The sequence below is a fragment of the Peromyscus californicus genome, unplaced genomic scaffold, assembly GCF_007827085.1.
Source record: "Peromyscus californicus insignis strain IS unplaced genomic scaffold, ASM782708v3 Scaffold_18__1_contigs__length_77618521, whole genome shotgun sequence".
NCBI classification, from domain to species: Eukaryota; Metazoa; Chordata; class Mammalia; order Rodentia; family Cricetidae; genus Peromyscus; species Peromyscus californicus.
The window spans coordinates 31383180-31410841 of NW_026294480.1; the positions used below are offsets into that span (position 1 = coordinate 31383180).

The 27662-nt window shown below is 41.6% G+C and overlaps 1 protein-coding gene across 1 annotated transcript in view; it reads right to left on the reverse strand.

The window, feature by feature from the left end:
- The window catches only part of Fyb1 (FYN binding protein 1), a 140969-nt gene that overhangs the window by 99361 nt on the left and 13946 nt on the right, over positions 1–27662 (reverse strand). The gene's annotated exons all lie outside the window — the stretch shown is intronic.

Sequence of the window (27662 nt, forward strand, 5' to 3'; positions counted from 1 at the left end):
CTAATGTTCTTGTGAGACTTCAAGCTCAGGGGAAAACAAGGTACGAAATGATAATCTGTGTTAAGAAACTACCATTAGGATTTTAGCAACTTTCACTTAACTTCTTCCTTTATTTGTAATATTAAAGACCAACGTGAAAGTCAAGTACTATCCCAAGCCCAGCAAAGTGAACAAGACAAGCTATTTCTCTTCATGGCTTATGACCTCAAAGAGGTGATGCTAGAGATGCTCACTGTACTCCCAGTAAGATCTGCCCTTTGTAAGTTAGTGAACTACAGCTCATTTGCCCTCTCTGGCCAGTAATCTATTTCAGACAGCTCTCAAAACAAGAAATTCTTATATTTTGAAAAGGACTGTAAAATGGGCAAACAAAAAAGTTAGCGTGGAAGTTATCCCTTCCTTCTGTGTTCCCCATCAGTTGTCAAACAGGATCCTCTTCTTGTTCTTTCTAAGGAAACCGAGAGCTACATTCACGGGACTGATGTCCTATGAATAGGGTCCCTTTGGGGATCTTTCCCCTCACAGAACATCCCTTCAGTGTGGTGTTTTGACATCTCCTGGGATGTAGCAGTCTGAGAATAATTTTTGTTTGCATAGTCGATATGGCAAAGGGAAAATGTCTCCCCGGTAAGTTTTTCAGGATAACATGTAGCCCTAGCCTTTCTTCCTCCATCAGGAAAGAAGACACAGCACGAAGTATATGTTTTCTGTTACCTATCGTCCTTCTTGAGATAGCGATATCTGAAAGTAGAGTTGGAAAGGATTACGTGCATTATGTCTTAAAAAGAAACTGGTGGTCTGGGAAAGCCCTCAGTGGGTCAAGCATTTGTCATATGGTCATGAGAAGTCGAGCTGAAATCCTCCGAACTCAGATGAAGCCGGGTGTGCCAGCATGTATCTGCAATCCTAACCCTCCTATGGCAAGATTAGGAAGCTCGTAGCCCTGAAAGCCTGGTGTATACAGTGGTGAATGGAAAAGAGACCACATCTCAAACAAGATGCAAGGCGACATCCAACACCAGAGGTATCCGCAGACATGCCCGCGAATGTGCTCACCTGTGCTTATCCGCACATACATACATACATGCCCAACACACGTCATATACAAAATAATTTTAAAAAGAAACTGACATACTATAATATAAGGTTCCCGTTGTTTTTGTGGCTACTTCCCAGTGAAAGCTTGGATAAATCACAGGGAAATCTGAGCAATTAAATAAAAATAAAATCACTCAAAGTTTTCTCAAACCCAGCGTTAGACCTCCCATCTGCCACACAATCCAAGGGGACTCCTCAGCACTTCGGTACATTTTGTTAAATGTTCAGGGCTCCCACAGGAGTGATTTTAAGCACATGGTGATCATCTCTATCTCTGTGGGTAGGAGCCCGGAACCATCATTCCCCCATCCTGTGCTACTTGTATTGCATAACACAAGCAGCACAGAGGAGCTAGTGAGTTGGGGGTGTGTGGAGCGGAAGTGAGAGAACCGTTTTACTCCTAGAATTATCACTCCCAGCATCAAATGCCTGCTTCGGATATCGGTCTTCCTTCTTTATTACCCCGCTAAATTCTTCTACCTCTCCAACTCAGACTCATCCCATCTGGCCAGGAAAATGATTACTGTTCATACCGGTTGCCTGTCAATATGCTTGCTTCTCTGTTTCCACATCAGAAGTAGAACTTATGATTGCTGTTTCATCTTAGCAATGATAACATTTCCACTCAATTAAAAAAAAAAGGAATAGTTAATATTCTGTGTCTTAAAATAGTAACCAAGGTGGATACCAACCGCCAATGCCGTCATATTTCAAGTGTGGTGATCTGGTGCTGGTGACCACATTCATTCTACTGTGCTTTTAAAGCCTCTTCCACTAATGTGTTTGAGAACAAAAATCATCTGGCCCAGAGTCAATGGATTCCTTCGTGCCAGGGATCTGAGTGCAGTCCACGGGCTCCCCTCTACTTGCCCAGCAGAGAAGTGGGTCTGGAAGCAGAGTCACACCCTTCCACCGCCAAGATTAGCAGGTAGCAGGTGACGTTCCAATGAATCTACATCTCAGTGAAAGCTCGCGACATCTGTGTACTGGTCAAGTGTGCTCAGATCACAGTTTATCCAAGAAACGTATCTGCCCCCCTCTCCACTGTGCTGACTCTGTGCTGTGTTAGGCTGCAAGACACCCAGACACACTGGTCAGGAAGATGAGAATGACTCGTGTAGAAGTGGAAAGCAGACATGGGTTCTGCTGATTTGCTTTGACTTTTGTGGCCACTTCCTTTTCCTTACCTCAAAACTTCTACACAAAGAGAAACATCACAAATCACACTGTGCAGGATTGACTCCCATGTAATGTGTGAAAAAAAAAAAAACCCAAAACAAAAAACCAGTGGCTCTTCTCTACCATCTTCCTCCTTTTCTTCTGACCTCAACATTATTCTTCTAATCTATCCTTTCTTTTTGCTTCTCTGAAAAGCTGGGAAACTCTCTGGGCAGCTTTGGAGTTTAAAGCTTTGAAAGAAAGATCCTAGCAAATACAATTGCATTAGAGACCAAGACCTAAAACTTAGAGGTCTGGGGGTGGACAGATGGCTCAGTGGTTAAGAGCACTGGTTGCTCTTCCTGAGGACCTGGGTTCAGTTCCAGTACCCACATCCTGGCTCACAATCTGCCTGCTGTCACTCCAATTCCAGAGGATCTTGGTGCCCTCTTCCGGCTTCCACGTGTATTGAACACAGTGTCCTAACACAGGCAGGTGAAATACTCATGTATAAAGCAAACACAAATCTTTAAAGAAAAAAAAAAAAAACCCAAAACCCAACATGGACAGAAGAAAGCTCGTGAGTCCTCACCCTACACAAAGAATGACAGGCAGCTATGGAATGCTGAGAACAGGGGAAATGGTCTTTCCCAGGGAAGACAGAAATTGATTAGCCAATCCCAAGTGGTCAGCCCTGAAATATATACATATAAATCGCATTATACAGACTGAGCAGGCTGTATTTATGTATTTAGAAATATACACAAACAACAACAGTGGAAAAAAAAGAGGCTATGAATTTGAAAGAGAATAGGAGGGGGATACATGTGAGGAGCAATATCTGATTTGTGATTCCCCTGCCCCATGAACTGTTTCATTTGTTTTCTCTAGAGTTCATCTTTTCACAACAAAACATGCACTAATTAATAATGATAGTAGCTGATTGAAGTACAAGGAAATTAAAAAAAGGTAAAATGTTTAAAATAGGACATTCAAGAATCGTAACATTTTTTCTTCACTCTTGATAAATTGTTTTGACCAGATTTTTTTTTTTTCCTTTTAAAGTGGGGAGAGGAAATCCTGAAGGTCAGCAGAGGACACAGGGATGACATTCAACAAAACCACAGTGCTCCCTTCCCTTCCTGCTGGCTCCACCCTTGCCGTTCGGTTAGCAAGTTCCCTTACAAGCCAGTGTGAGCCTAGAGGCCCTGTCTGGTTTGCCCCCTCCCTGCCCCCACAGCTCACATGTTCTGTGTTAGCCTCTTTTCCTCTCTGGGTGCCCCTGTCCCTGCTGAGACTCTTATTCCTGCTTTCCTCATCAGGTGAACGTGTATAGGTAAGTTTTCATCTCAGTGACCCAACAGTCACTGTCCCCAGGAGACATGTGAGGTAGACCTGAGCTGGCCATCTGCTTCAGACTCCTTTCTCTGACTCACATTCTCACCTCCTGTCAGCTCCTCCCAGTCCTTCAGCCTCCCAAGTGTCTTTGGAATTTATCCCTCCTCTCCCCCACCAAGCACCGCCTCTCTCACTTCCTGTCTGTGACAATGTCATGACTTCTGACAGAACTGCTCTTCTTCAACTGGAACCCTTTCCCCATCAGGACTGTCATCATGATCTCCTGTGATAAATCAATCGTATTTGCTTACAGCATTCCATTGGCATTCCAACCCTCAGGATAAAAGTAATCCAACTCGTACTCCTTTTTCAATAAAAAATAAAAAAAAAGAGTTTTTATTGAGCCTATGGCCTTGCTCATGCTAGGCAAGCACTCTATCCACTGAACTATATTCCAAGACCTCAAAGACAAGTGAGGTTTTCTTTCACTAACTTGGAACACATCTATAGTCACACATGACAGCCCTCTTCCCTTACATCCACGCCTGCCTCATTCTTGTCTTCACATGGGTTACCTGACATCTCTCTGTATTTAAGCTCAGCTCACATTTCCCCCTCATACTCAAGCCTCCTTTCCCGAGTTAGAGAACTTGCTACATCCCATGGTAGCATCTTCATGTCTTGGTTTCACTAGACATTATCAGGAGTGCAGTGTAGTTCTTAATTTGTGTCTTTAGACTAGTAGTCCTTGGCCTTTATAAGTTATTGGTCAAAAAGGCCCCGGAACAATACAGGTCATTACTATTGTTCTTGGCTGCCCACCGCAACTAGATGGTAAGATCCTATTGCTGAATACACCATACGCTTTGGTTGCAGGACCCAGAGAAATAAGAATTCAACAGCCCAGGAAACTCTTCCTGTTGGTTAATTTTCACAATACTGAAAGGGGCTTGCTAGTCAGGCTGCTGAGAGAGAAAAGATATCAGTGATCTCATGTACTGCTGGCCCCTGCATATTATAATACTAACCCTCCAGGCAAGACATGCTCATTGGTGTAATAGTAATAAGACTGTCTATAGGGGTAACCAACCACTCCCTTGATAGGATTTGAGGCCTACTCTTCTGAAGGGAATTCAGTACTGGTATTATAAACATGGTAAAAAAAAATGACTAATGAAGTAATACACCCTAGTGGAGAATCAGTAGTTGATGTGTATTTTTGTAAATAGTCATGTTGTCCTACTGCCGTCTAAATATTTATGCTATATTCAGAGATATGTGCTGCTCCCAGTCTTGGCCAGAGAATAGTCTTATTGCAGTGGGTAGTGGTTAATGCCAAGATGTATTACTGTTCAAAGGGCTGAGAATAAGCTCCACCACAGAAGGAACATCTGTATAAACCCTCCTCCCAGGCTCAGGGACCATCATGGGAAAGGGGATGGAAAGAGCATAAGAGCCAGAGAATGGGAGGAGCGCTGTGGAAACGCTGTCCTCCGGATGTGAAATGGCTGTTGCTCAAGTGAACTCGCAGTAGCTGTGGGTACCTACACAGGACCTGCATGGTTTTGAGCCAGTGAAAATCCCAGCAGGTAGAAGGAGGCGCTCACGAAGCCGCAGGCTCCAGTTAAGAAGTCACTGGCAGCTGATGGCTGCTGCAAGAGGGAGTGTGGCCACTGGTCGGTTCCCCATGCTCCAGTGGATGACACGACACCCAGATGCCTATGGTCAGCACTAATTGGACTCTGGGTTAAATTAATAAATCAGTTAATTATAAAATGAACATGTGAAATTGAGAGGGAGATGTGCCAGTGGGTCTTGGGGGGAGCTTAGGGTGGAATGAGCAGTGGATATGAGCAAGATCCATTGCATGCATGTATAAAAATTTCAACAAATGTGTATTTAAAACATTAGGGACAATTTATGCTAATGATCCATAATGAAAACAAGGTCATCTTCATTAGATCTTGATTTGAAAAAAAGCAAGGATTAAACAAGGATTATAAAATAATTTGAACTCAGATGAATAAATTTCAAGATAAGCAATCAAATAATATAAAATTGTTATGTTTTAAAGGTTTGATAATCATTGGTAAGAGATACATGCATACTGACAAAAACTAAGAACTCGTTATTCTGTTTCACATAATTTATATACTCAAGTGGTTCGGGAAAGAATTTATATAAGCACATGGATTGTGTCAAATATTAAACATCTGAATAGATTTAAGTGATGAGGATGAGGGATGTCATGTATTATTGGTTCAGCTTTTCTGTAGAATTAAACTTAAAAAAAAACCCAAAAAACCTGAACAACAGTGACAAAGAAAAAGGAAATGTGAACTTTGATTGCTCTATAAAATGCAATTTCTGTTCCCCCTTTTCTCGTTTTAGAAGCTAAGAAAACAAAATTGCCCCCATTTATAATCTCCCTGCTTTGTGGATTCTGGGAGCTAATAACATTTAAAACCACAATTTTAGCACCTTTGTACCTTTAGCTACATGTAGCTTTCTCTATAAAATGCATGAGACTAAAATGGGCTATACAGCTTTCTGAAACTGTGGTAAGTCTTATCTTTGTGTGAGAGTGAAGACAAGGCCTGGAGCTCCCCTAAGAATCTAGGGACTCAAGATAGACTGAGTGTTTTAGTATTGCTAAGGTCAGATTCAAAAGGCAGAAGGACCATGAGGCTGTCTGGGACAGGGCTGAGGGCACACCATTCCTTGGGGGAAGAAAGGCAGACACATGTCTGTTGGGGTACACTGGGTAGTGCAGGTCAGTTGAAGAAAGAAGCCACTCCCAAGATAAAATTTTAAGGCCTAATGTGGCAGCAGGAAGGTCTAGCCTCTTCTGATGGACTGACTAACAGCCGTACAAAGGCGCATTTCTTGAAAGTTAAACAAAGTATTTCCTCATACCAAGGTCCCTAATCTTAATTTACATGTCTTGTTGAAGGAGAGTATCACATGCCTCCATGACTCTGGTCCTTTATTATGTATCGTTTTCAATACACAACAATACAAGAGCCTCAGGCGTGCCTGAGGCATCTTGTGACCAATGTCATGGGATGGCTGCAAAGCCCCTTCAGCAAAACAATTCTACAGTTCATGGGAAATGGTTACTGTTTTCCCAAGGATTCTTCAAGGTCAAAGTACTTCTAAAAACAACTGTTCATGCTAATATCTAATATCTAATACCCCTACAGTGATTCTGCTAAATTCTTACAACACATATCTACCCTATCTGTTCTGAAAGCCCAGTTTGCGCAGAGTTGACACGTGCATACTAAATGGAAAAAAAACCAGAGGAGAAATTAGCCATTGTCCATATCTGGAGGATAGGACAACAGAAATGAATAACTCTCCTGGGTGGTACACCGGTTTGCAGAGAATCTAAGCAGAATCAGTTAGGGTTAGTTATCTCTCAAACACTTTAAAAACACATTCATGTTTGTGCATGTGAGAGTGCATGTCCATGTGTTAGGGCACACACATGCCATAACGTAAGTGTGCAGGTCAGAGGTCAACATTAGGTCTTGGCTTTTAATCTTCTGAGGGAGTCTCTTGTCTTTGCCTGCCATCTTGCTGTAGCAGCGCTGGGATGACAGACATACAGCGCCGTATCTGGCTTTCATATGGTCTCACAGGATGCACATTCAGGCAGTCCGGCTTGTGTGGCCAGTTCTTCTTTAGTCTGTTGTCCATCTCCCCTGCTCTCAACTCTGCCTTGCCACTTCTGAGATAACCAATTCTAGTCAGCTTACAGAGAAACAGGCACTGTAGTACCCACAAAAATGTCCACCTTTGGTCCCCTGGAAGTGCAAGTGTATTGTTTTCTATGACAAAGGGGAACTGCAGGAAAATGATTGAAGTTCAAAGTTATTTCAAAGAACAGACTCATAGTGCAACATCTATTAGAGCACAACATGCTGTATGCCTCAAGGAAGAAGAGTGGTCATGAAATCATTACAAGCTGATGGAGCCTGGAATGCTGCTTGAATGATGAGTAGGGTTGGGTGGGATGGGAGAAAATGTTCATAAGGAAGTGTCCAGGGACTAAATAGTTTCAGAGTTTTTCTATGCCAGGTCTGGGGGAACCGAAACAGAGAAGTGTATGTTCCCATGCAGTCAGCACATCTCTTTGGTTTGGGCTTCAGTCACTAGACCACTGTGACATTAGCCTGTGTGTGAAGCTTTTGAGGATAGTCTAGGTAAGGCAGGGTCCCTGAAGTAGCAGCAGAGTTTGACAGTGGTGATGTGACTTGAGCTGTGATGGCAAACCTGTCTCAGACAGAAGGGAGACTGTAGGGACACAGAAGAAGGAGGGTGTGCCTCTGGGCATGTGGGAAAAGGATCAATAGAGAATAATGAACAACGGTGAACTCTCTCTCTCTCAATTGATAAGGGTTATTGAAAGAAGGAGCTGGAATGATGTCTGTTTAAAAGAATGTATGTGTGCACGCATGCCCCTCCTGTTCTCTTTAGGAGTCACCTTTGATCAAAATGGACAGTGCCGAGGCTAAAGCTGTAACTCAATGCATAGATGACATTGGCTTAGACAAGGCCCCATGTTCCACACCTAGAGCTCAGAAACAAACAAACAAGAAACCAGAATTGCTAGCATTGTTATATTCAAAACATTGACTTGATGTAAATTTTTTTCTTTTTGACACAGGGTTTCTCCGTGTAGTTTTGGTGCCTGGCCTGGATCTCGCTCTGTAGACCAGGCTGCCCTCGAACTCACAGAGATCCACCTGGCTCTGCCTCCCGAGTGCTGGGTTTAAAGGCATGCCCCACCGCTGCCCCGCTGATGTAAAATTTATTGGTATCATTAACCCCAAAATATAAGTCATGTGAAAATAAAAAAAAAAATGCTTCCAAGAGGATGTGACAGAGGTGACTTAGGCAACAGGTTACTCATGCTCCTTGCAATAATCCACAAATACACACACACACACACACACACACACACACACACACACACACACACACACACACACACGATATTCATGGGCCATTACTACACAGCTAGCCTCAGCTCAGGCTGCCAATATTTCCAGTCATCTTCTCAAGTTAAAACAAATTCCTCATTTAAAACTGTGGTAAACACAGGATCTTAACGTAACTATTTTGCAGAACAAAACAGTTCGTATGCAACTGGAAAGAGCTTGCGAATATTTGGCCGAGCAAAGGAATGACTTGGTTTATGAGGGAAAAATTAAGTCTTAGATGTAGCCATTGATAAAGCCATGGGTAACTAGTTGATTGGATGAAAAGGCACAGTAACATCCCTAACAGCACCTGACCATCTGAGAAACAGTTATCTCGGCTTTTTTCCTTCTTCAGTTAACTATTGTTTGGGAGGCTATTCACCTTCTGTTTGTACATTCCACGTTGTAGAGCCATCTTAAACTCTTTGGTCCCAGGTTGGCGTTGAATACTTAAAACTTACTGGAGAGCCCCCCAAAGAACTTTTAATGATATGGGTAATCACTGAGAACATTTCTATTTGTTATTAATCCATTTACAATAACAAATCATTAAATAGTAGTAAGACTGTGACTTTTATGAAAACTATATTTCCCCAAACATATACTCTATTAGGAGGCATGGTTTTGTTTTACAGTTTTGCAAATGTCTTTAATGTCTAGCATGACAGAAAACAGCTGTGTCCTCATGTTTGTGGAGCATTTAATCCATCCTGACATTGTTTTGGATGATGTGTTTGAAGATATAGCCTCACACAGATATGTTGTTGGAAAATGAGAGGAGATCTTACTTGCTTTTTCAGATGGTCATAGAGTCTCTGGAAAATCCCACTGAACATTCATGATGATGAGAATCCAGAAGGCAAGTGACCCGTTGGCGTTATTACATAAGCATTCTGGACCTCATCGACAGGGCGTAGGCAATTCCAATAGTCTTGGACCTTGCCTTGGAGCGGTACTGCTCTGGCCCTACTCTAGGTGATGTGAGTCCGTAGCTTTCCAGGATGCAGGAGGTTTCCTGTTGCCTGCGTTGGTCTTCCTGTTGTGGTGATATACTGTGTACCCTAATAAAGCTTGCCTGAGGATCATAGGATAGAGCCAGCCACTAGATTAGACATAGCTGAACCATTTACAGACTCCAGAGGCTTCCTTCCAGGTCTGTAACCAGCATCTACCCTTTAGTTCCACTGCTCATCACACCGGTGGTGTGCCATTACTGTGATTTTGTATGGAACTATAAGAAATTTGAGCAAAAGTCTCTCCTCATGGTCATTTTGTTTCTAGCTGTATGTATTTGTTCATTAAAATTGTGTCAACGAACTAGAAAGATGACTCGGAGAATAAAGGCCTGGCTGCTGAGCCTGGTGCCCTGAGTTCCACCTCAGGAACCACAAGGTGGAAGAAGAGAACCAACTGCTACATGCTCTCTGACCTCACACATGAGTCATGGCACTTACAGGCACACACACAAAACCAACAAGCAAATAAATGCCATTTAAAAAATTTCAAATAAAATTAGAATACTACTGATATCAAAAGGCTTAATTCCAGCCAGGGAGACGCATTTGTGAATATTAGTTGTTTCATATGTATAAACAGGTATTTATTCATCATTTCCATTTGAGTCACGACCTCCTGGGTCATGGGGCTTAAAGTCTGACTCTAACAGTCCTATTGTGGGAGGGGTTCACAGTTTTTTTTTTTAAAAGATTTGTTTTTATTTTGCACACACACACACACACACACATACACACACACACACACGCATGCAGTTGCTCACGGAGGCTAAAGGCCTTGGAACTCCCTGAAGCTGGAGTTTGGGCAGTTGTGAGCTGCACAGTGTGGGCACTGGGGCTGAACCCTGGTCCTCTATAAGAGCAGTCAGTATGTGCTCTTAACATACATAACATAGTGCTGACCCATCTCTCCAGCCCCCATAGTTTTTGATATCCAAAAAGGTAATTAAAGAATCACACAGTTCATAAACACAAACTCAGTATTCCGTTTATCTTCTCTGTGGGAAAAGTGGCTAATTATGACTCAGAGGGTGACAGATTTCTTATTCGTCTTATAACTGTGACTAGAGACAAAATGGCGCCTTTGAAGAGGGAATTGCAGCAAACACCCCAAGGAACAGCATTCCCCCTTGGAGCCAGTGTAGAATTCTAATAGTTTTCTTGAGAAGTGAACAAAGATGACATTTTCCTCCTGTGGGCCTAGAAAGGGGTCAGCACACATTTCAAAAATAAACCTCTCTTGGCCAATTCGATGCAGCTGCCATCCACAGCTGTGCAAGTAGGGACAGAATGGTGTCAACAGTTTGTCACAGATTGACGTTTAGCATTTGGCAGAATCTGTGAAATGTAGACTAGTGGTTTCAGCATCATTTCCTTTTCTTTCTCTTCCTTTGACGATGACTTTTTAAATTCACGTTCCACCAGCACCTAACAGCGCAGGTAGACAGGAGTGCCAATTTTATCCAATGATCACTTGCTAACCAGCTTTTGGGCACATGGTAGGCACTAGTTGTGTTGTGTTGGGTTGGGTTAGGAAATGATGAATAAAATCCTCACATAAAAGAAGTAATAAATATACACGGGTTCAGCTGCCATAAGTGACATCAAATACATATTTCTCAACAGAACCAGTGATAAGCTTTTAGGGCCCTGTTGTTCAGTACATTAGACAGGTTATTATTTTTGTAAAAATAGAAATGTTTTACAGCTGTGTGGTTCAATGTGGTAGCCACAACCACATCCCAGCATGGAGCACCTGATTCGTATCTAATGCAACTAAGGAACTGAATCTTAAGTTAACAACATGTTAGCAACACGTTGCGGACAGTGTCTTGCTATGTTGTCTTGAAGTCCTGGGTCCAAGTGATCTTATCCTTATTTGCCCGCTAATTAAGGCACTTCAGGGATGTGCCGCCCCACCCAACTCTTTACTTTCAACTATTTAAAATTCAAATGGCTGCATGTGGCCAGTGTCTCCATTGTTGGATAATGAGTGCAGTTCTAGAGCCTAGGACCAAATGTTAACCATTTGTTATCTAAACCCCTCTGATACTAGAGGAAATCTAGGTGTGCCACCAGATTTTAAAATTTCCTTCTAGAGTAAGTCAAATTATGCATCCTGTTATTAAAGCTCAAATTTGGGTTGATGAGAAGATTAATATACAACCTCCTTCAGTTCAAAGCTAAGAATAGATCTAAAGACAATCGCTAGAAGACCAATGTGTCTTGGAAAACGCCTTGCACATTCTAGACTTTAAAGAAGGTGGAAGATTTCTATACTTTGAAGAGACTCCATACTCTAAGGTTTTAATGACTAAAGAAAGTACTGGAGCTTTGTGATGTTATAGTAATCTATGAATTGAAATAGTAGGCTGGTACATATCTCTGATGGAAGAGCCCGAGAAAATCAAGATGAGAAATGTCTATTGAATCTCTTGGGAGCACTGTGGTGTGGTTCACGTGGGCCAACGAAATGGCAGTGCCTCGGGGAAAATTCAGAAACCAAGATCTGTTCACAGAGATAAAGGGAAGCCTCAAAACTGAAAGGGGTAGAGTCTGTAGTCAAAGGTTCCCAGTGCAGTTAGACAGAAAGATGCAGACAAGATCTAGTAGTGGAAGAATCAGAGACCTATAACGAACACTCAAAGGACCATCACTTCATAGCAAACTTTTAATTCACAAATTAGAAGATTGGAAAGAAATGTTAGGAATTGGGAGCAAGCTGAGCTCACATCTGATAAGGGCAGAAGAAAGCATGTGGTATTTGAAGTCAGCCTGAGATTCAAAGGGCTTAGTTTGTTTTTCTCTTTGGCTATGTTACTTGACTCAGTTTCTACCTTTTGGCCTGTTTTATGGGAATAATACATGTTAATATTGAAAAGATTAGTGGTGGGCCTGACATGGCAGGAACTCAGGCTGCATGGATACTCAAGGAGCTGTGACTGTTGACCATCAGAAGACTCGCAGAAAGCAGAACAAATAGAGGAAATAGGGTGATGCCCATGCCGGGCAGTAAGTGGATGTAATTTAAATGGAAGCTGCCAGGTTCGGGAATGGGAAATAAATGTACCAGGTAAAAGTGGGTCCATCCAATCTCTTTCCTGAGATTCTGTCAAAGGACTTGGGTTATCCGTCACAGGCAACGGGAAACAGTTGAAGACTAATACCCAAAGCAGGAGTGTGGTAGCTTAGCCAGTGGAACCACAGAAGGCGAACTCCAGGGAGAGGCAGGGAAAGCAGGTGGGGGCTGTGATCGTGAGGCAAGTGTGAACGTGTGGCCGTGACTAAAAGACAGCAGTTGTAGAAATGAAGATGAAAGGACACTTCCTTCTCACTCCTGCAACTGAAGAAAGAATGGAGTCAACCTGAGCCACAAACCCAGGTGACCAAGGCTAAGGGGAGTAGAGATCTTGATCCACTAAGACCTTGGGGTACCCTTTCCTCTCAACAAGCAAATGCTCCCAGACACAAGAAGCTTCTTTTTGGTCAACTCGTCAGTCAGACCATCATTTCCTGTGTGGTGTGGTGGCATCAGGTGATCCGACAGTCACTGACTTACCAGGACATACGGAAAGACAAATCATTAAAAAGATGACAAAACTTGTCTTTCTAGATGAGACAGGTGCTGGGAGTGGGCGGCACACACTGGTAAGCTCAGCAGTGGAAAGTAGGAGCAGGAGGATCAGAAATCCAAGGCCAGCCTGGTCTATATTCCAGCCTAACAGTGTGCCAGCCAGGACTATGTGTTAAGCTTCATGAGCTCCTGTCCCGAAAATAAAACCAAAGCCATGAAATGAAAAGAACAAGAATAAGACAGTGCCTTATGCTGACAGGCTGTGAGTACGTTTGGTTTAAAGTGTTTCAGTGGCTGTGACTATGAAGTTTTCATGGAAATAAACAGCACAGAAAAAAGTTAGAACAAAGAAGACGAAGAGGAGGGTTTCCTTGGACACAGAGGTCACCTGGATCCACAGTGGAAGATAAACAGTTGTGTTTGGCTCAAATACCTCTCAGGGGATGTGGATTACTGGGTGGATAGGAACCTATCTCTCTATCTTAGCTTTAAGCCTGTGGGATTAATTATTATCATCCTCATCTTAAACAGAGATATAGAAACATTCTGACTTTGAAAAATTTTACAGATATGGGAGGGCTAACTGCTATCTTGACTGATGTAATCCAGACTCAGGGTGATTTGTTGCCCTAACATCAAAAGATAAAAATGAACAGTGCATGCAGCCATGTATAGATACTTAAGGGCATCGAACTGCATTCTTAAAAATGGGTAAGGTGGGAAATTTAATAAGGGGATGGAGAGATTGGCCAGTGGTTAATAGTACATATTGCTCTTGTAGAAGACTCGGGCTTATTTCTCAGCACCTATATCAGGTAGCTTATAACTGCATGTAACTCCAGTTCTGAGGGGATCTATTGGCTTCTGGCCTCTGTGGGCATCGGCACACCTGTGTTACATATCAAAACACATACACACAAATAAAAAAATGAAAATTGCTTTTTAAATCTAAGCAATATTTATTATAAAATCATACATGTGCATGTATGTGTGCACTGTATGTATCATATGCAAATATATGTGTATATATGCATGTATGTATCTATAAAATTACTGTGGAGTTATATAATAATGCAACCTGAGAGGGGAAAATGCTTTGCATTGTCAGGTGAATTTTTTGCAATATAGGAAGTCAAATCCAGGACTTCATGAATATCAGGCAAGTACTGTCCTCCCTCGAGCTACACCCCCAGTCCTATTAAATTAATATGCATTTTCTTCCTTTGACACTGTCGTTAGAAATTCCCTCTAGAGGGAAATCATCATCCAGCTGGAATTGAGCAAAGATCCAACTATTTACCTAAGGTGGATCCATGTGTTTACAGTAGTGTGCTAACTCATTTGCCTGCCTTAGCAGGACAGTTGGAGCAGTTATTGTGTGAAGAAACACTCATAAGGACAATGAGGGCTCTGTAGTCGAAGAGGGAACTGTTACTGGGGTGTAGGAAGAGAAAAACTAGAGTTTGGACTCCCAGCATAGCATATGGCTGGTCATCTCTGCGCAGACACTAGTGGATCTGTGCAGATCAGTGCCATGCCTGTCCAGAGACTGAGTGTTGGAATGAATCAGATAGTTTGGAAAGCTTTATTAAGTCCACGGGAAAGAATCAGGGCAGGAGCACCTGTCTTACTCTCCTTTGCTTTGACAGACAATTTTGTTAATTGAAAAAAAAGTTTTTCATACAATATATTTATTTCTTCAATATGTTTTCCCCTTCCCTCAATTCTTTCCCAGATCCTCCCCACCTCCCTACTTGTCCAATTTTATGTTCTCTCTCTCCCTCTCTCTCTCTCTCTCTCTCTCTCTCTTTAATATATATTTATTGGTTTTCCCAGACAGGGTTGGCTGTTCTGGAACTCACTCTGTAGACCAGGCTGGCCTCGAACTCACAGAGATCCGCCTGCCTCTGCCTCCCAAGTGCTGGGATTAAAGGCATGTGCCACTGCCACCCGGCTCCAGCGTCTCTCTTTAAAGAACAAACAAACAAAACCAAGAAACACACACACACACACACACACACACACACACACACACACACACAAACCTACAAAAGCAGAAACCAAAATGTACAACAAAAGACTATTAAGACACCCCCAAAAATAATAAATAAATAAAAAATAAATAAAAGCCCAAACCAAGCAAAATGACACAAAAAGTCTACAAAATGCTGCTGGGTTTGTTTTCTGTTGGGCATGTTTTCTCCTGGGCACAGGGCATGCCCTGAAGTGTGCTTGAGACTCCATTAGGAAAAACTAATTTTTCCTTTCCTAGTGGATATCAATTGTAGATTATTTATTGGTGAGGGCTGGGAGCTCATGTCCTCTTCCTTCCTCTCAGTTGACAGCTAAATTTTGAGCCACGGCCCTTCTGAATGTGTGGCAAACGTGTGTGTGTGTGTGTGTGTGTGTGTGTGTGTGTGTGTGTGTGAACATGTTGAGCATTCCTACCCCTGCCATGGGTCTTTGCTGACTGTTCAGTGTGTTCATGGGGGCTAGCGGACCACTGAATCACTCTCAAGGAAGCCTTGCTACCTAGAGTCTCCAAGATGAGTAACTCTGTGATGTGGCTGAGACAGAGGGAGACAAAAACTTCCACCCCAATCCGTGGCTCTGGAGACACGTTTACCTAACCCGCCTTATTTTCCCCATTGTCTAAGCTTAATCTCGGTTGCTGTGATTAAAAAGCCTGAGCAAAACAGTATAGGTCGAAGGGCTTATTTTGTTTACAATTCTAAGTTACAGTCTATTCTTTCAGGGAAGTCAAATGGGAACTTACACAATATAGTATCCACTGGCAAGAGGTGGCAGAGAGATAAGAATTCACATGTGCCACCTATTTGTATGCTAAGCTGGCTTTCTTCTCTCTTACACGTTTAAGGACCCAGCTCTCTTAGGTGGCCTCAAAGATTTTTTATTTATTTCAATATTTTTTTAAAGTTGTAAAATGCTAGAGCATATAAGATTGATTATTTAACAGCCAATCAACAATCAATACAAACCCTTAAACATGCCCAACAGGCCAATCAGATTGGGGTAATGCCTCAGTGAGACTGTTTCCAGTCGATTCCAGGTTGTGCCAAGTTGATACCTCAAACTAAAGAGCACACAACAGCTTTCCATCTGTCTGACCTCCATCTCTTCCACTTTCTCTTTCTCTTAAAATCTGGAGTGGAGGATGATTGGAAAAACTGGAGGGAAGTGAGGTCATGCTGGGTGTGGCGGTAGAGTTCCCGAGTTCTCATTTCTAAGGGTGTCTCTGTGTCCCCCAAAACGGGTGTGGCCAAACCGACTCTGCTCTACACGACATTAAGGGGCCACTGACGGTGTGGCTTAGGATAGAGACCACTCCCCATCTGAAGAGCGGGTACAATGGGAGGGGGCTTAGGGTTCGGCTCATCTGGATTCTCCCTGCTTCAGTTAAAACTTTTCTCCCTGCTGGACGGCTTCCGTTTACAACCATTTGCTCAGAGACTTTATAATTTGAGGTACAAGTTTCTTGTAAACTTACATTAAAGCCCCAAAGGGAGTTTTATCAGGACAAGGGCTCTGCATCCTTTTCGTCTCATGACCCACCTACCCCCAACCCCCTGCATTTCCCAGTCATTCTGAGATGGAAGTCTCAGAGCTCCTTATGTGTTGTTTCACATTCCAAAAATGTACATCACTTCATTGTTCCTATCTTCTTGGGTTAAATCATCTCAACTCTCTTAGGTAGACTCAGAGTTTTCGATCTATTTCAATTTTTTTTCAAGTTTGTGAAACGCTAGAATAGAAATTCAATCATAAAAGATATGTATTTTGTCATGATTGTTTTAAAAAAAAGTGTGTTTGAGAGAGAGAGAGAGAGAGAGAGAGAGAGAGAGAGAGAGAGGGAGATGGGGGCATGTCCCTAATGTGTATAGGGGCCATAGTGACACACACACACACACACACACACACACACACACACACACACACACACACATGCACGCACATTCTGTTAATTTCTTGGGTAAATGGGCAGTCAACAAACATCAGTCAGTCTTCCCGTGAATGGGGACACATATTTGGGAGGTTGAGGTGGGAGAGATAGTGAAGGTAATTGTTTAACTGTTCCTGAGAATGAGGCAACAGCTTGTGGGTTGTGGAACAGGATCCTACTGAGGCTTTTATTGCCCTACATGGCCGATACAGTTCCTGGGGTGAGCCTGAAGAGGAGGGAGGCCTGCTAAGGGAAATCCAAAGAGAAGCACTTGATTGACAGGTCCAGAGGAGGCTTTTTAACATCAGGCAGTGTCATTACCTAATGAGGCTCCTGTAAGAGGCTAACCTAGGGTGTTTGTTTCTGCTCCGGTTTTCGTTAGAATTCTACGAAGAGAGAAAGAGTTAGTTTGGTGCTTTGCCTTTTTCTTTTCTTTTCTTTCTTTCTTCTTCTTCTTTTTTTTTTTTTTTTTGTTTGTTTGGTTTTTCGAGACAGGGTTTCTCTGTGTAATTTTGGAGCCTTTCCTGGATCTCACTCTGTAGACCAGGCTGGCCTCGAACTCACAGAGATCCACCTGGCTCTGCCTCCCTAGTGCTGAGATTAAAAGCGTGAGCCACCACCACCACCTGGGGGTGCTTTGCCTTTTGTTTCATTTGCCCTGGGCCTGACCCAGAAGGCAAAAGCAAATCAATATACCTCCATGTAGGGTGGACAGGCAGCATCAGGGCAGAGGGTGAGACAACCTCAAAACAGGAGCTGTCCAGAGGCAGCCAGCTGGGGCTTTGGTGCAAAGGGGAGACTCGAACCCCCAACTTTCTCTCACAAAATGGTAGCGTATCTCTTTAATGTTTTTCATTAATTTTTTATTTTATGTGTATGTGTTCTGCCTGTCTGCATGCATGACTGTGTTGGGGCCTGTGGGGGCCAGAAGAGAGCATCAGGTCCCCTGGGACTGGGGTTCCAGGTGGTTGTGAGCTTCTCCGTAGGTGCTGGGAATGGAAGAGCAGCCAGTGCTTTTAACTGCCGAGTCAGCTCTCCAGCCCAGAGAGTGTCAGTTTTTAAAGCTCATACATAAGGACTATCCTGTCGCCTGTAAGTTATGCAGCAAACACGGAGGGCAGAGACTGTGTAATAACATCACTCTGTATATCTACAACTTAGCTTAGGGATATGCCCACCGATTCTTTTTTTTTTTTAATCATGATGATAACTTGGCCTGATTACCTAATTTCCCCCCATTAGCATTCTAAGCCATCTCAGTTCCTATTACAGTGAAAATGCCATTTCCTTCCACAAGAGATCCAGCACATACTTCCACCCTGTTGTTACACATGCCACCGGCCCCCACCCTCCCTTGTGTGTACAGATAAGGACTTGAAAAGTTGAGAGAGACTTCCATAGTGGAAAAGTGCCAACAGTGTCCATGGGTAGGGGCAGACTAGCCCATGGGCAGCATACCCAGACATGAGAATATTATTTAGGGGCCAGAGGTGTGTTACCCGTGTGAAGCAAAATAAAAGACATGCCTGTTCCAGAGTCATGTGACAAAAGACTCGTGGAGAAAGATGAAGCATCCTCTCAATCTAGACAGACTGAAGCAGGGGAATTGGCCTCGGAGCCAGATGTCCAGGTGTTAGCTGAAGCTCTGCCCTTTACTATGATGGCAAGGGCAAGGGATTTCCCAAGCTTCAGTATTGTGTCTGAAAACTGCCTGGTGCTGGCAGTGGTGTCTGTCTCTGAGATCATATCAGGGTATGTCAGACTCTGAGGAAGACAGAAACACAGGCAGAATGAGTCTTGTCTTAATATACCCCCAAAGCGATAACTTTCTTTCAAGTTACCAGGTTTTGAAATAATTTAAAGATCGTCTGTTTTAATCTCTTTGTGTAGATTTAGCTCAACACCAGTATTTTCAATCTCATCATACATATTATCTATGGAATATTTATCACCGTGTAATTTGACAAATGCTTTTATTTATAGAGTCAATGCTAAGCTTTTAGTTAGACACGTGAAAGATTAAAAAACTGTAGTTTGGTCCAGCGTGGCTAATGAAGTTGAAGCCTCCCAGTTAATATTTCTAATGGAAAGACTTTGATTCAAAAAGAAAGCCTCCCACCACAATAGAGCAACAGAATGTAACATATAAAGTATCATTTATATTGAATCTTTATTCTTTCTCCCATTTTCTTTTGAATAGGATGTTGCTGGTTGTTCTGGCTGGCCTGATCTCAAACTCATGGCAATCCTCCTGCCTCAGCCCCCTAGGTGCTGTGATTCCAGGCAGGTGTCACCATTCCTAGCTTGAACATTTCTTACCCTAATATATTTATATTTGAGATATCTATATATATACATATATAGATATACATATACATATACACATATGCACATATATGTAGATATAGATATATATATATCCCAACTGTGGTATTTCATCAACATATTATAGAGTGAAATAAACATATCCAGACTTAGTGCTAGCACTTGGATTTAGCAAACAATTCCTGAGCATCTAGGGCTGCCAGCCCCATGCTGTGTTTCCAGGATCTTGCACTGTATTTATAAACACTTGAACATTTGCCCCATTGGCAAAAATTTGTTTTCTTGATTTGGGCTTATTTTTTCAATTTTTCCAGTGAGTCTGCTTTTCCTGTTTATAAGTCTTGGGAATTCGGTCCTGCAGCTTTGAAGAAGTCCCAGCAAGCCTCTTGGCTGCTCAGCTGTGTCAAGACAAAAGGGGAATCCTCTTCAAGGGGCTCTCTACTTTTTGACTACTCTCCCCAGGTGGGAGTCAAATGGAAGCCTTCCGTGGTGCTATCAGTCTCCTCAGCCTCAGAGCTCACTCACTGATGTTATAGCCCCGCAAAAACCCAGATTTTTTCCAAGTGTTGTCAGAAGTGGCCTACTTGTTTGGAAGGAGGAAGTTGAGCCCCTTAAAACCATTTCAGAGGTACTAAAATCCTTCCAAGGTGATTTTGCTTCTGCACTAATTTTCGAAACAATTTAAGAAACACGAAGTATCAAATATTCCAGGAAAGGGGCACACTGAACACTCTCCCGCCATATTGGGTCATTGGATATGCATACAAAGCCGCCAAGGCAGAGGCTGTCATCAGCCTGGTTTTACAGAGTGGGACCCAGAAGCACTGAGAGTGAAGCGGCTCCCTCAAGGTACAGCAAGTAGCCAAAGGCAGGCTCAAGAGTCTCACAGCAGACCCGGTGGCTGTCCCCAGCCACGCCAGGGCTCAGTGTGAGGGTCAGTGGCATACACAGAGCCCACCATTGTTTTATTGTTTCCCTCCATTTCCTGATCTCACAGAGATGTGGTGTTAGTATATGAATACAGTATTAGGGGAGTATAAGGTATTTCCCATGTGTGACAACCATATGACTTTATCTCAATAACTGTTGGTGCTGAGAGAGTGAGAAGCATCGTGAAGTGGGTCACCTTCCAGAGATCTTATTCCAGACAGAAACAGGACTCCGAGAACGCCAACATGTTAAGTTGAACTTCACAACGGAAGCCTGTGGAGGATTTACTTTGATACTTAAAATGCCACAAACACATGTAGTTATAGATTCCCAGCCAACTCTGAAATCCATCTCAGTAGGCTAGTCCTTGAACCTTCTCAAAACCACCATGTGAATTTCTTGGCTCCTCCTTCTAAGGGGATAAGTCTGTGAAGGCTGGTTGTTTTAAGGGCTGCCTGGAAATTCCTGGAGTTTCCTGTCTGTTCACAGTGTAGACAATATAAAACATTAAGTTTTACTAAAAGCAAAGTGCCCAGGGTTTATATAGACCACAAATAGCTAGTATGTCCTCACAAAAGAAAGAATAAACTGATTTTCTAGAGTTGAGCATATTGGTAGAACAGCCATGAATTCCTCATGACTGTTTTAGTGGAATGTAGCATTTTTGACTCTATATCTTAAAGTCTGTTTTATTAAAGTGAACTTTAAATGTGTGAACAAAATTGGGCTGCCTAGGGGATTTTTCCAAGTGGGTAGTAAACAATAGGAGAGAGAGAGAATCTGAATGTATGTGTGTGTTGGAGGCACATGGGGACTTGGTTGGTACTAGGATGGCTATTTTATTTGTACGTTTTTTTAATTTGTTCAAGACTTATGAATGAAGGGAAGAGATTTACATGTTAGAAAAAAAGTTGAATCTAGCATTGATGAACCTACTTCACCAAACTCAATGTTGATTAAGCATCTGTCACATTGGGGCTGGGTTAGGGGGATCTTCAAGTTAGAGACAAGTTGGCTGAGGATCTGCCTTCTAAGGGTGGCTGTTAGGGCTGCAGGAGACAGATCTGAGCCTGTTATGGTAAGGTACTGGTAAAGATAGGACACAACATGATCAGGCCGTTTTGGAGAAAGGGCTCTGGACTCTAGGCTTGCCTGCCTGCATGTGTGAGGCCCTGGGTCCACTGGCACCACAAAGAAACAAACATCTATAACACAAAATAAACCCCAGAGAGCTTTAACTGCTGAGATGTGTTTACCAGGAGAAAACGGAATGCTAACTGGCATAACTATAAACAAAGGTATCCTTGCCAATGGATTAGTTACTTTCTTATTTCTGTGATCAAGTACCTACCTGGTAACCAAGCAACTCAAGGGACAAGGGGTTTGTTGTGGCTCCTGCTCTGAAGAATACCGTCTGTCATGACAAGGAAGGCTTTGTGGGAGGACTGGGAGGTGGTTAGGGGCACTCCCTCCACTGTCCGGAAGCGGAAGGAGTGGTGCAGCTGCTCCCGGAATTTTCTGCCTTTCCCTTGTTACTCAGTCCGGGTCTCCATCCTGTGGTACAGTGCCACCCATGCTTAGCACAGGTACTTCCTCCGAAGTTACACCTCTCTAGAAATAGTCTTATAGACACGCCCAGAACTGTGTCTTCTGGGTGACTCTAAATTCAGCCACCATAACAATGAAGATGAACTATCACAGTGATACAGTCTTGTAGAATACTACCGTAGACACTCGTGGCTATTTAAGTTTAAATTTGTGTTAATTAAAATTTATTGCAATAAAACATTTCAGTTCCTTGGTTGTGCTAGCCACATTTTCAATCAGTATCCACATGTATGCAATGGCAGGGGCACTGGGCAGTGGAGACACATGACCTCAGTGAACACATGTATTATAGAGTGGTGGTATAGACACATGGTCTCTCCATTAGGGGAGAAATTTCTACTGACCAGTGTCAGGGACCTGCAAACAGGAGAGGAGAGGTTAAGCAAATATTTGCTAAGATCTGGACCCACAAATAGAGATTATGTTCAAAGAAGAAGCTTATTCATGCCACATCAGGAGTTTAAACCTTGCCCACTAGGCTAGACAGCAGTCCTTTTCTATGAATCACCAGATAGTAACTATGCTGGCCTCTTGGGACCATGTGAATTTTGCCAAAAACAATACAACTCTGCTACTGTGTCATGACAATGAATGATCATGGCTGTGTTCCATTTGTTATTTGAAGGGAAAAAAAGTACTTAACAATGGGCTAGATCTGATTCACAGGCTATATTTTGCTGACCCCTGCATGGGGCCAATGGAAGCCATATGTGTGTTAAAGCCAGAATATTATGTAATTGTGTGCCTAGAAAGTGTTTCCTAGTAGCAGAGTGAAGATGGATTTAGGGAGTGTAAGATACGAGACAATAGCAGTCTGGTCAATGAGGAGATGACTTAAGTTCTGAATGTAGCTCATGAAAAGTTATTGGAGAAAAGACAATGTCAGGGTGCTGGTGGCAGCGGAGAATAGAGAGACTGAACTCACCAAGTTATAAAACATAGAAAGAGGAACAGATTTGGGAAAGATGACTTCATTAGAGTCAGGTGACATTTGAGGGGTTGAGCGTGTGAGTCATCAGCAGAGACTTGGCAGCTGAAACTTCCAGAGACAAAGAAAACCCACAGAGGCAGAAGTTTGTGGAAGACAAAGATGTGCTTGGAGCATTTCCAGATGGAAGGTACAGGGTCAAGGGGGCTGAGAAGTAGTTGTCTGAGGTTCACGGAGGAAACCGGGGAAGAATGGAGCTGGGGGAACAAGAGATTTGCGTGAGAAGACTGAAAAGATAGCCTTGGCTTTGGCAATTAGGATTTTGAGCATCACTTAGAACCGACTTTGCAAAACAGAATAAAACCAAAAGAGCGACCACCAGCACCTGCATCCCTGTTGGGAACTACATTAAGCAGGATGGGAAGGACAACTTTTCTCTCCTTTTGGTGTTAGGGTCGCCCAAAAGCAGCGAAAAGTGAACATCTTCCAAAGCTCACTATGTAAAGTATATGCAGCGATCACTTTGTGGGCAAGAAGGCAGGCAGGATCACGCTGGGTGAAACTTTGTGAGCTTCCTAGATTGAGTTCATGTTGTGAAGTGGTTTGGAATCTTTGTAAATTTACATTTCAAGTTCAGATTTTTAGGTTAAATGAAAGAAAAATGGGAGTCTTAGGCCAGTGACCCTAAAGGGGGTTTTATTTTTCTTGTAATAACCATTTTTTAAAAAAATATTTTTTAACTTTTTATTTTTGAAATTACATTATAATTACATTATGTCTCCCTTTCCTTTCCTCCCTCTAAACCCTCCCATATACCTCTCCTTACTCTATTTCAAATTCATGGCCTCTTTCTTTACTAATTGTCGTTACACGAATATATATGTTGTGGTAGCTTAAATGTAATCATCCTCATAATCTCATAGGGAGTGGCACAGTTAAGAGGTGTGGCTTATTGGAGTAGGTTTGGCCTTGTTGGAGGAAGTATGTCACCGTGGGGGTAGGCTTTGAGGTTTTCTATGCTCAGAATACCACCCAGTGTCTCAGTCGACTTCCTGTAGCCTGCAAGATGTAGCACTCTCAGCTCCAGCACTATGTCTGCCTGCATGCTGCTGTGCTCCCTGCCACGATAATAACGGACTGAACCTCTGAAACTGTAAGTGAGCCACCCAATTAAATGTTTTCTTGACAAGAGTTGCCATGGTCATAGTGTCTCTTCACAGCAATGAAAACCCTAAGTAAGACAGATATCCATATATATTCCTAAATATTTCATTCTGAAGCTACCTTAATAAATAGACTAACAGAAAATTTAATATAGAATCATGGGATTGAGTGTTCTGTTTTTATGATTTAGTGGTCAAAGAGTTAGTCCTTGCTTCATGCAAACATTTTAAATGACTTATAACCATCTTTGAAAAGGTTTACAGCAGGAAAATACTTCACATGCTTTCTTGATGAATGTAGCTCACCAAAAGTAGATCAATTTGCTTATAAATGTTTTTTAAATCTTGAAAAAATTGACCAAGCCAGGTTTATGGTTTATCGGAAGTGCTTCTTTCTATAAAAGTTATTTGATCCTGAAAGAACTGCTTAGATTGGAGCATAAAAGTGGAGCACATGATGTGGGAATAATTTAGTTTCACCCGTATTAGGCACATTCCAGGAGAAATAAAACAGAATCACACTGACAGCAGCTCCTTCATCCTGGGACCCGCTGGATCTCCAGGAGCAACCGGAATGCAGTTGCAACTGATCTACAGTTGTGTTATGGGGTGACTTTGTTCTCAGGTAGGGGGGTTCCTCTGAACTTCCTGGCCTGACCATGCCCTGACCTGAAAAGTCATTGTGAGAACTTGTAGCTCTTTTCGCGTGGGTGGAAAGATTTCTAAAGGGCATAGGGTAAGAAGATGCCAGATTGCATGCTGAGCAATGCTAGAAGTAGAAGCTAGTCACTGTACGTGTCTTCCTTGCTTTCGATTCTGAGATGGTGGAAGCAGAACCACACATAGAACTTTGTAAGAATTTAGAAATGTTACCATCAAATTTTCTTAGAAAAACACCCATGAAAGGTGTCAATAAATTTGTAAAACCACAAAAAAAAAAGAGGAGTTACAATAGAAACGGTGGTGGAGAAAATCCCTAGTAGAGAGTAATATCCCATTATGTAAAGTGCAATGCATACATTGTTATAGTTCATTATTATATAATATATATATATATTATATATAAAATTATGGAAAAGGTATGATAACCATGCAGATGTAAAATTAAGTAACTCAAAAATCCATAATATGTAATAGTCTTACAATAACAAAATTAGGGTAAGAAAATATAAACAGGTACTGTTTTAGGTTCACAAGAAATTCCTTCCACAATTTAGAACAAATACTAAATAGATAGTAGAGGAAAAGTCAACAGACCAAAGTCTACAGTATTTACCCACAAATGTATTGATTTTTAAAGAAATTGTAACATAGAAAATCAGCTAAAATAAATGATTCTAACCCCCGATAGAGACAGATTTGCAATCTGTGTCTGAATGAACTAAAAAATAATAAATTAAGAATTTCTGTACGAGAATATCACTTAGATGGCAATAGATGAGTCCCCTAGCTGCAAATTCAGTGAAAGGAAATATGAACATTACACAATGTAGTGGAAATGTTCAATTCAATAGTAATTAAAGGAAATTGATTTAGAGCATTTCTTCTTATTTTATTCACTAAGAAGTAAACCTAGAAAAATCTTAAATTTCATCCTGTCAGTCTATATATGCATAAACTAACAGAATTGAATCTCTTTGATTACCTCTTGGATTTTAATATAAGGAAATGATCTAAAATAAAAACAATTATCAACTCTATGTATGGACATGATTATTTCAGTTTTTCTGACTGGAAGAATTCTGGCATTCACAACTATCTAAAACTATTTGTATCATCAGAGAATATATTATAATCAATACAAGAACTGTGAACAGGGGTGTGGTGGTACAAGCAGATCTCTGAGTTCAAGGCCAGCCTGGTCTACAAAGCTAGTTCTAAGACAGCCAGGGCTACATAGAGAAACCCTGTCTCAAAAAACCCAATAAATAAATAAGCAAACAAACAAACAATAATTAAATTGTGAACAGTGTGTATCAACATGGAAATAAGAATTACTCTTAAGTGAAAGGTAACATGATTTATAAAATATGATAAAGGCCAGACAATGGTGGCACATGCTTTTAATCCCAGCACTCGGGAGACAGAGGCAGGCAGATCTCTGTGAGTTCAAGGCCAGCCTACTCTACAGAGCAAAATGTAGGACATCCAGGGCTACACAGAGAAACCCTGTCTTGAAAAAAACAAACCAAAACAAAACAAAAATAAAATATGATAATGAATATGGTTATGGACAAAGATTGAATGGCTACGTGATACAAGAGAAACAGCTACAGCAGTGGATATTGTCAAATTACTTCTGATGTATTTTAAGTAATATATACAAAAATATGGACAACCAGTCAAGGAAATAGAACCAATAATCATAAATTTCTTTTAATTAAAAAAAAACCCTCTCAAACTATATGTCTTAAGACAAGGGTTCACAGTATCAGTTTATCACAATTTACTATTAATCTTGTTCTAACCATAGTATCAGTTTATTGTAATTCACTAATAATCTTGTACTAATCATAGTATCAGTTTGTTACAATTCACTAATAATCTTGTACTAACCATAGTATCAGTTTATCACAATTCACTAATAATCTTGTACTAACCAACCTAATGAGACCCGTGTAGAGACATCTGGAAGACTAAACACGAAGCAGCAAGTTCACTTTGTGCTTTGTACACTAGGTTAGTGACATTTTTTTCTTACTTTAGGGAACTAACAGTATAAAGTATGTTAGCCATACTTTTGGGGAGGGGCAGTCTGATTTGGATATTTCTGGTTCCTAATTACTTAACACCCTGTCCCCCCTTTTTTTTTTCTCTCTCTCTCTTTCCAGATCAATGACCATGTCTCCAGGAACAATCTAAGAGAATTCAAGGCATTGAAACTTTCACAATGTAATAGTATCTAGCATAAAGGAAGCATTTGACAACTTGTTAGGTACTGTTTGTTATTATATTTCTAACTTTAAAATGTATGAAAAGACTTGAACCTTTTGTACCTCAGGACAATGTTATACTTACAGGAAAAAGAAGCATTTTCTATTTCTAAAGAAATATACACTTTTTATTCCCCAGATTATCTCATCTGTCAGTCTATTTTCTGATAATCTCATAAAGGAGTGTGCAGGGAGAATAAATATTTCTATAAAATCAGAACATTCTAATGCAAGCAAGAGAACAGATATAAATGCCCCAAGGTAGATATACAAAGGTCTCTCTTTAACTCTGAGTGTGAGTGTTTCTGTTCACTTTGTAAATAATGCAAACTCACTTATCCTATGAAGTGAGGATGTCCACAATCAGGGGCACCCCAGCCTTCCTTCCCTGCTCTTTGTACACCATGCCTATCTCTCATCATGAGTACTTGGGACCTATCAGTGAATAAACCTAAGCAAAACTGCATCTGCGCTAGTTTAATGATGGTGATAGCTTTTCTTTTATCAAGTAAGCGTGAGACCATAAGCAGGGTCTTAATGTTCTCCATCATTTCATATACATTGATTGACATGGATCCCCTCATTCCCATCTGGAGTGGGAGGATTTTGTTTTGAATGTTGTCATGACTTATTAATGTAGAAGCA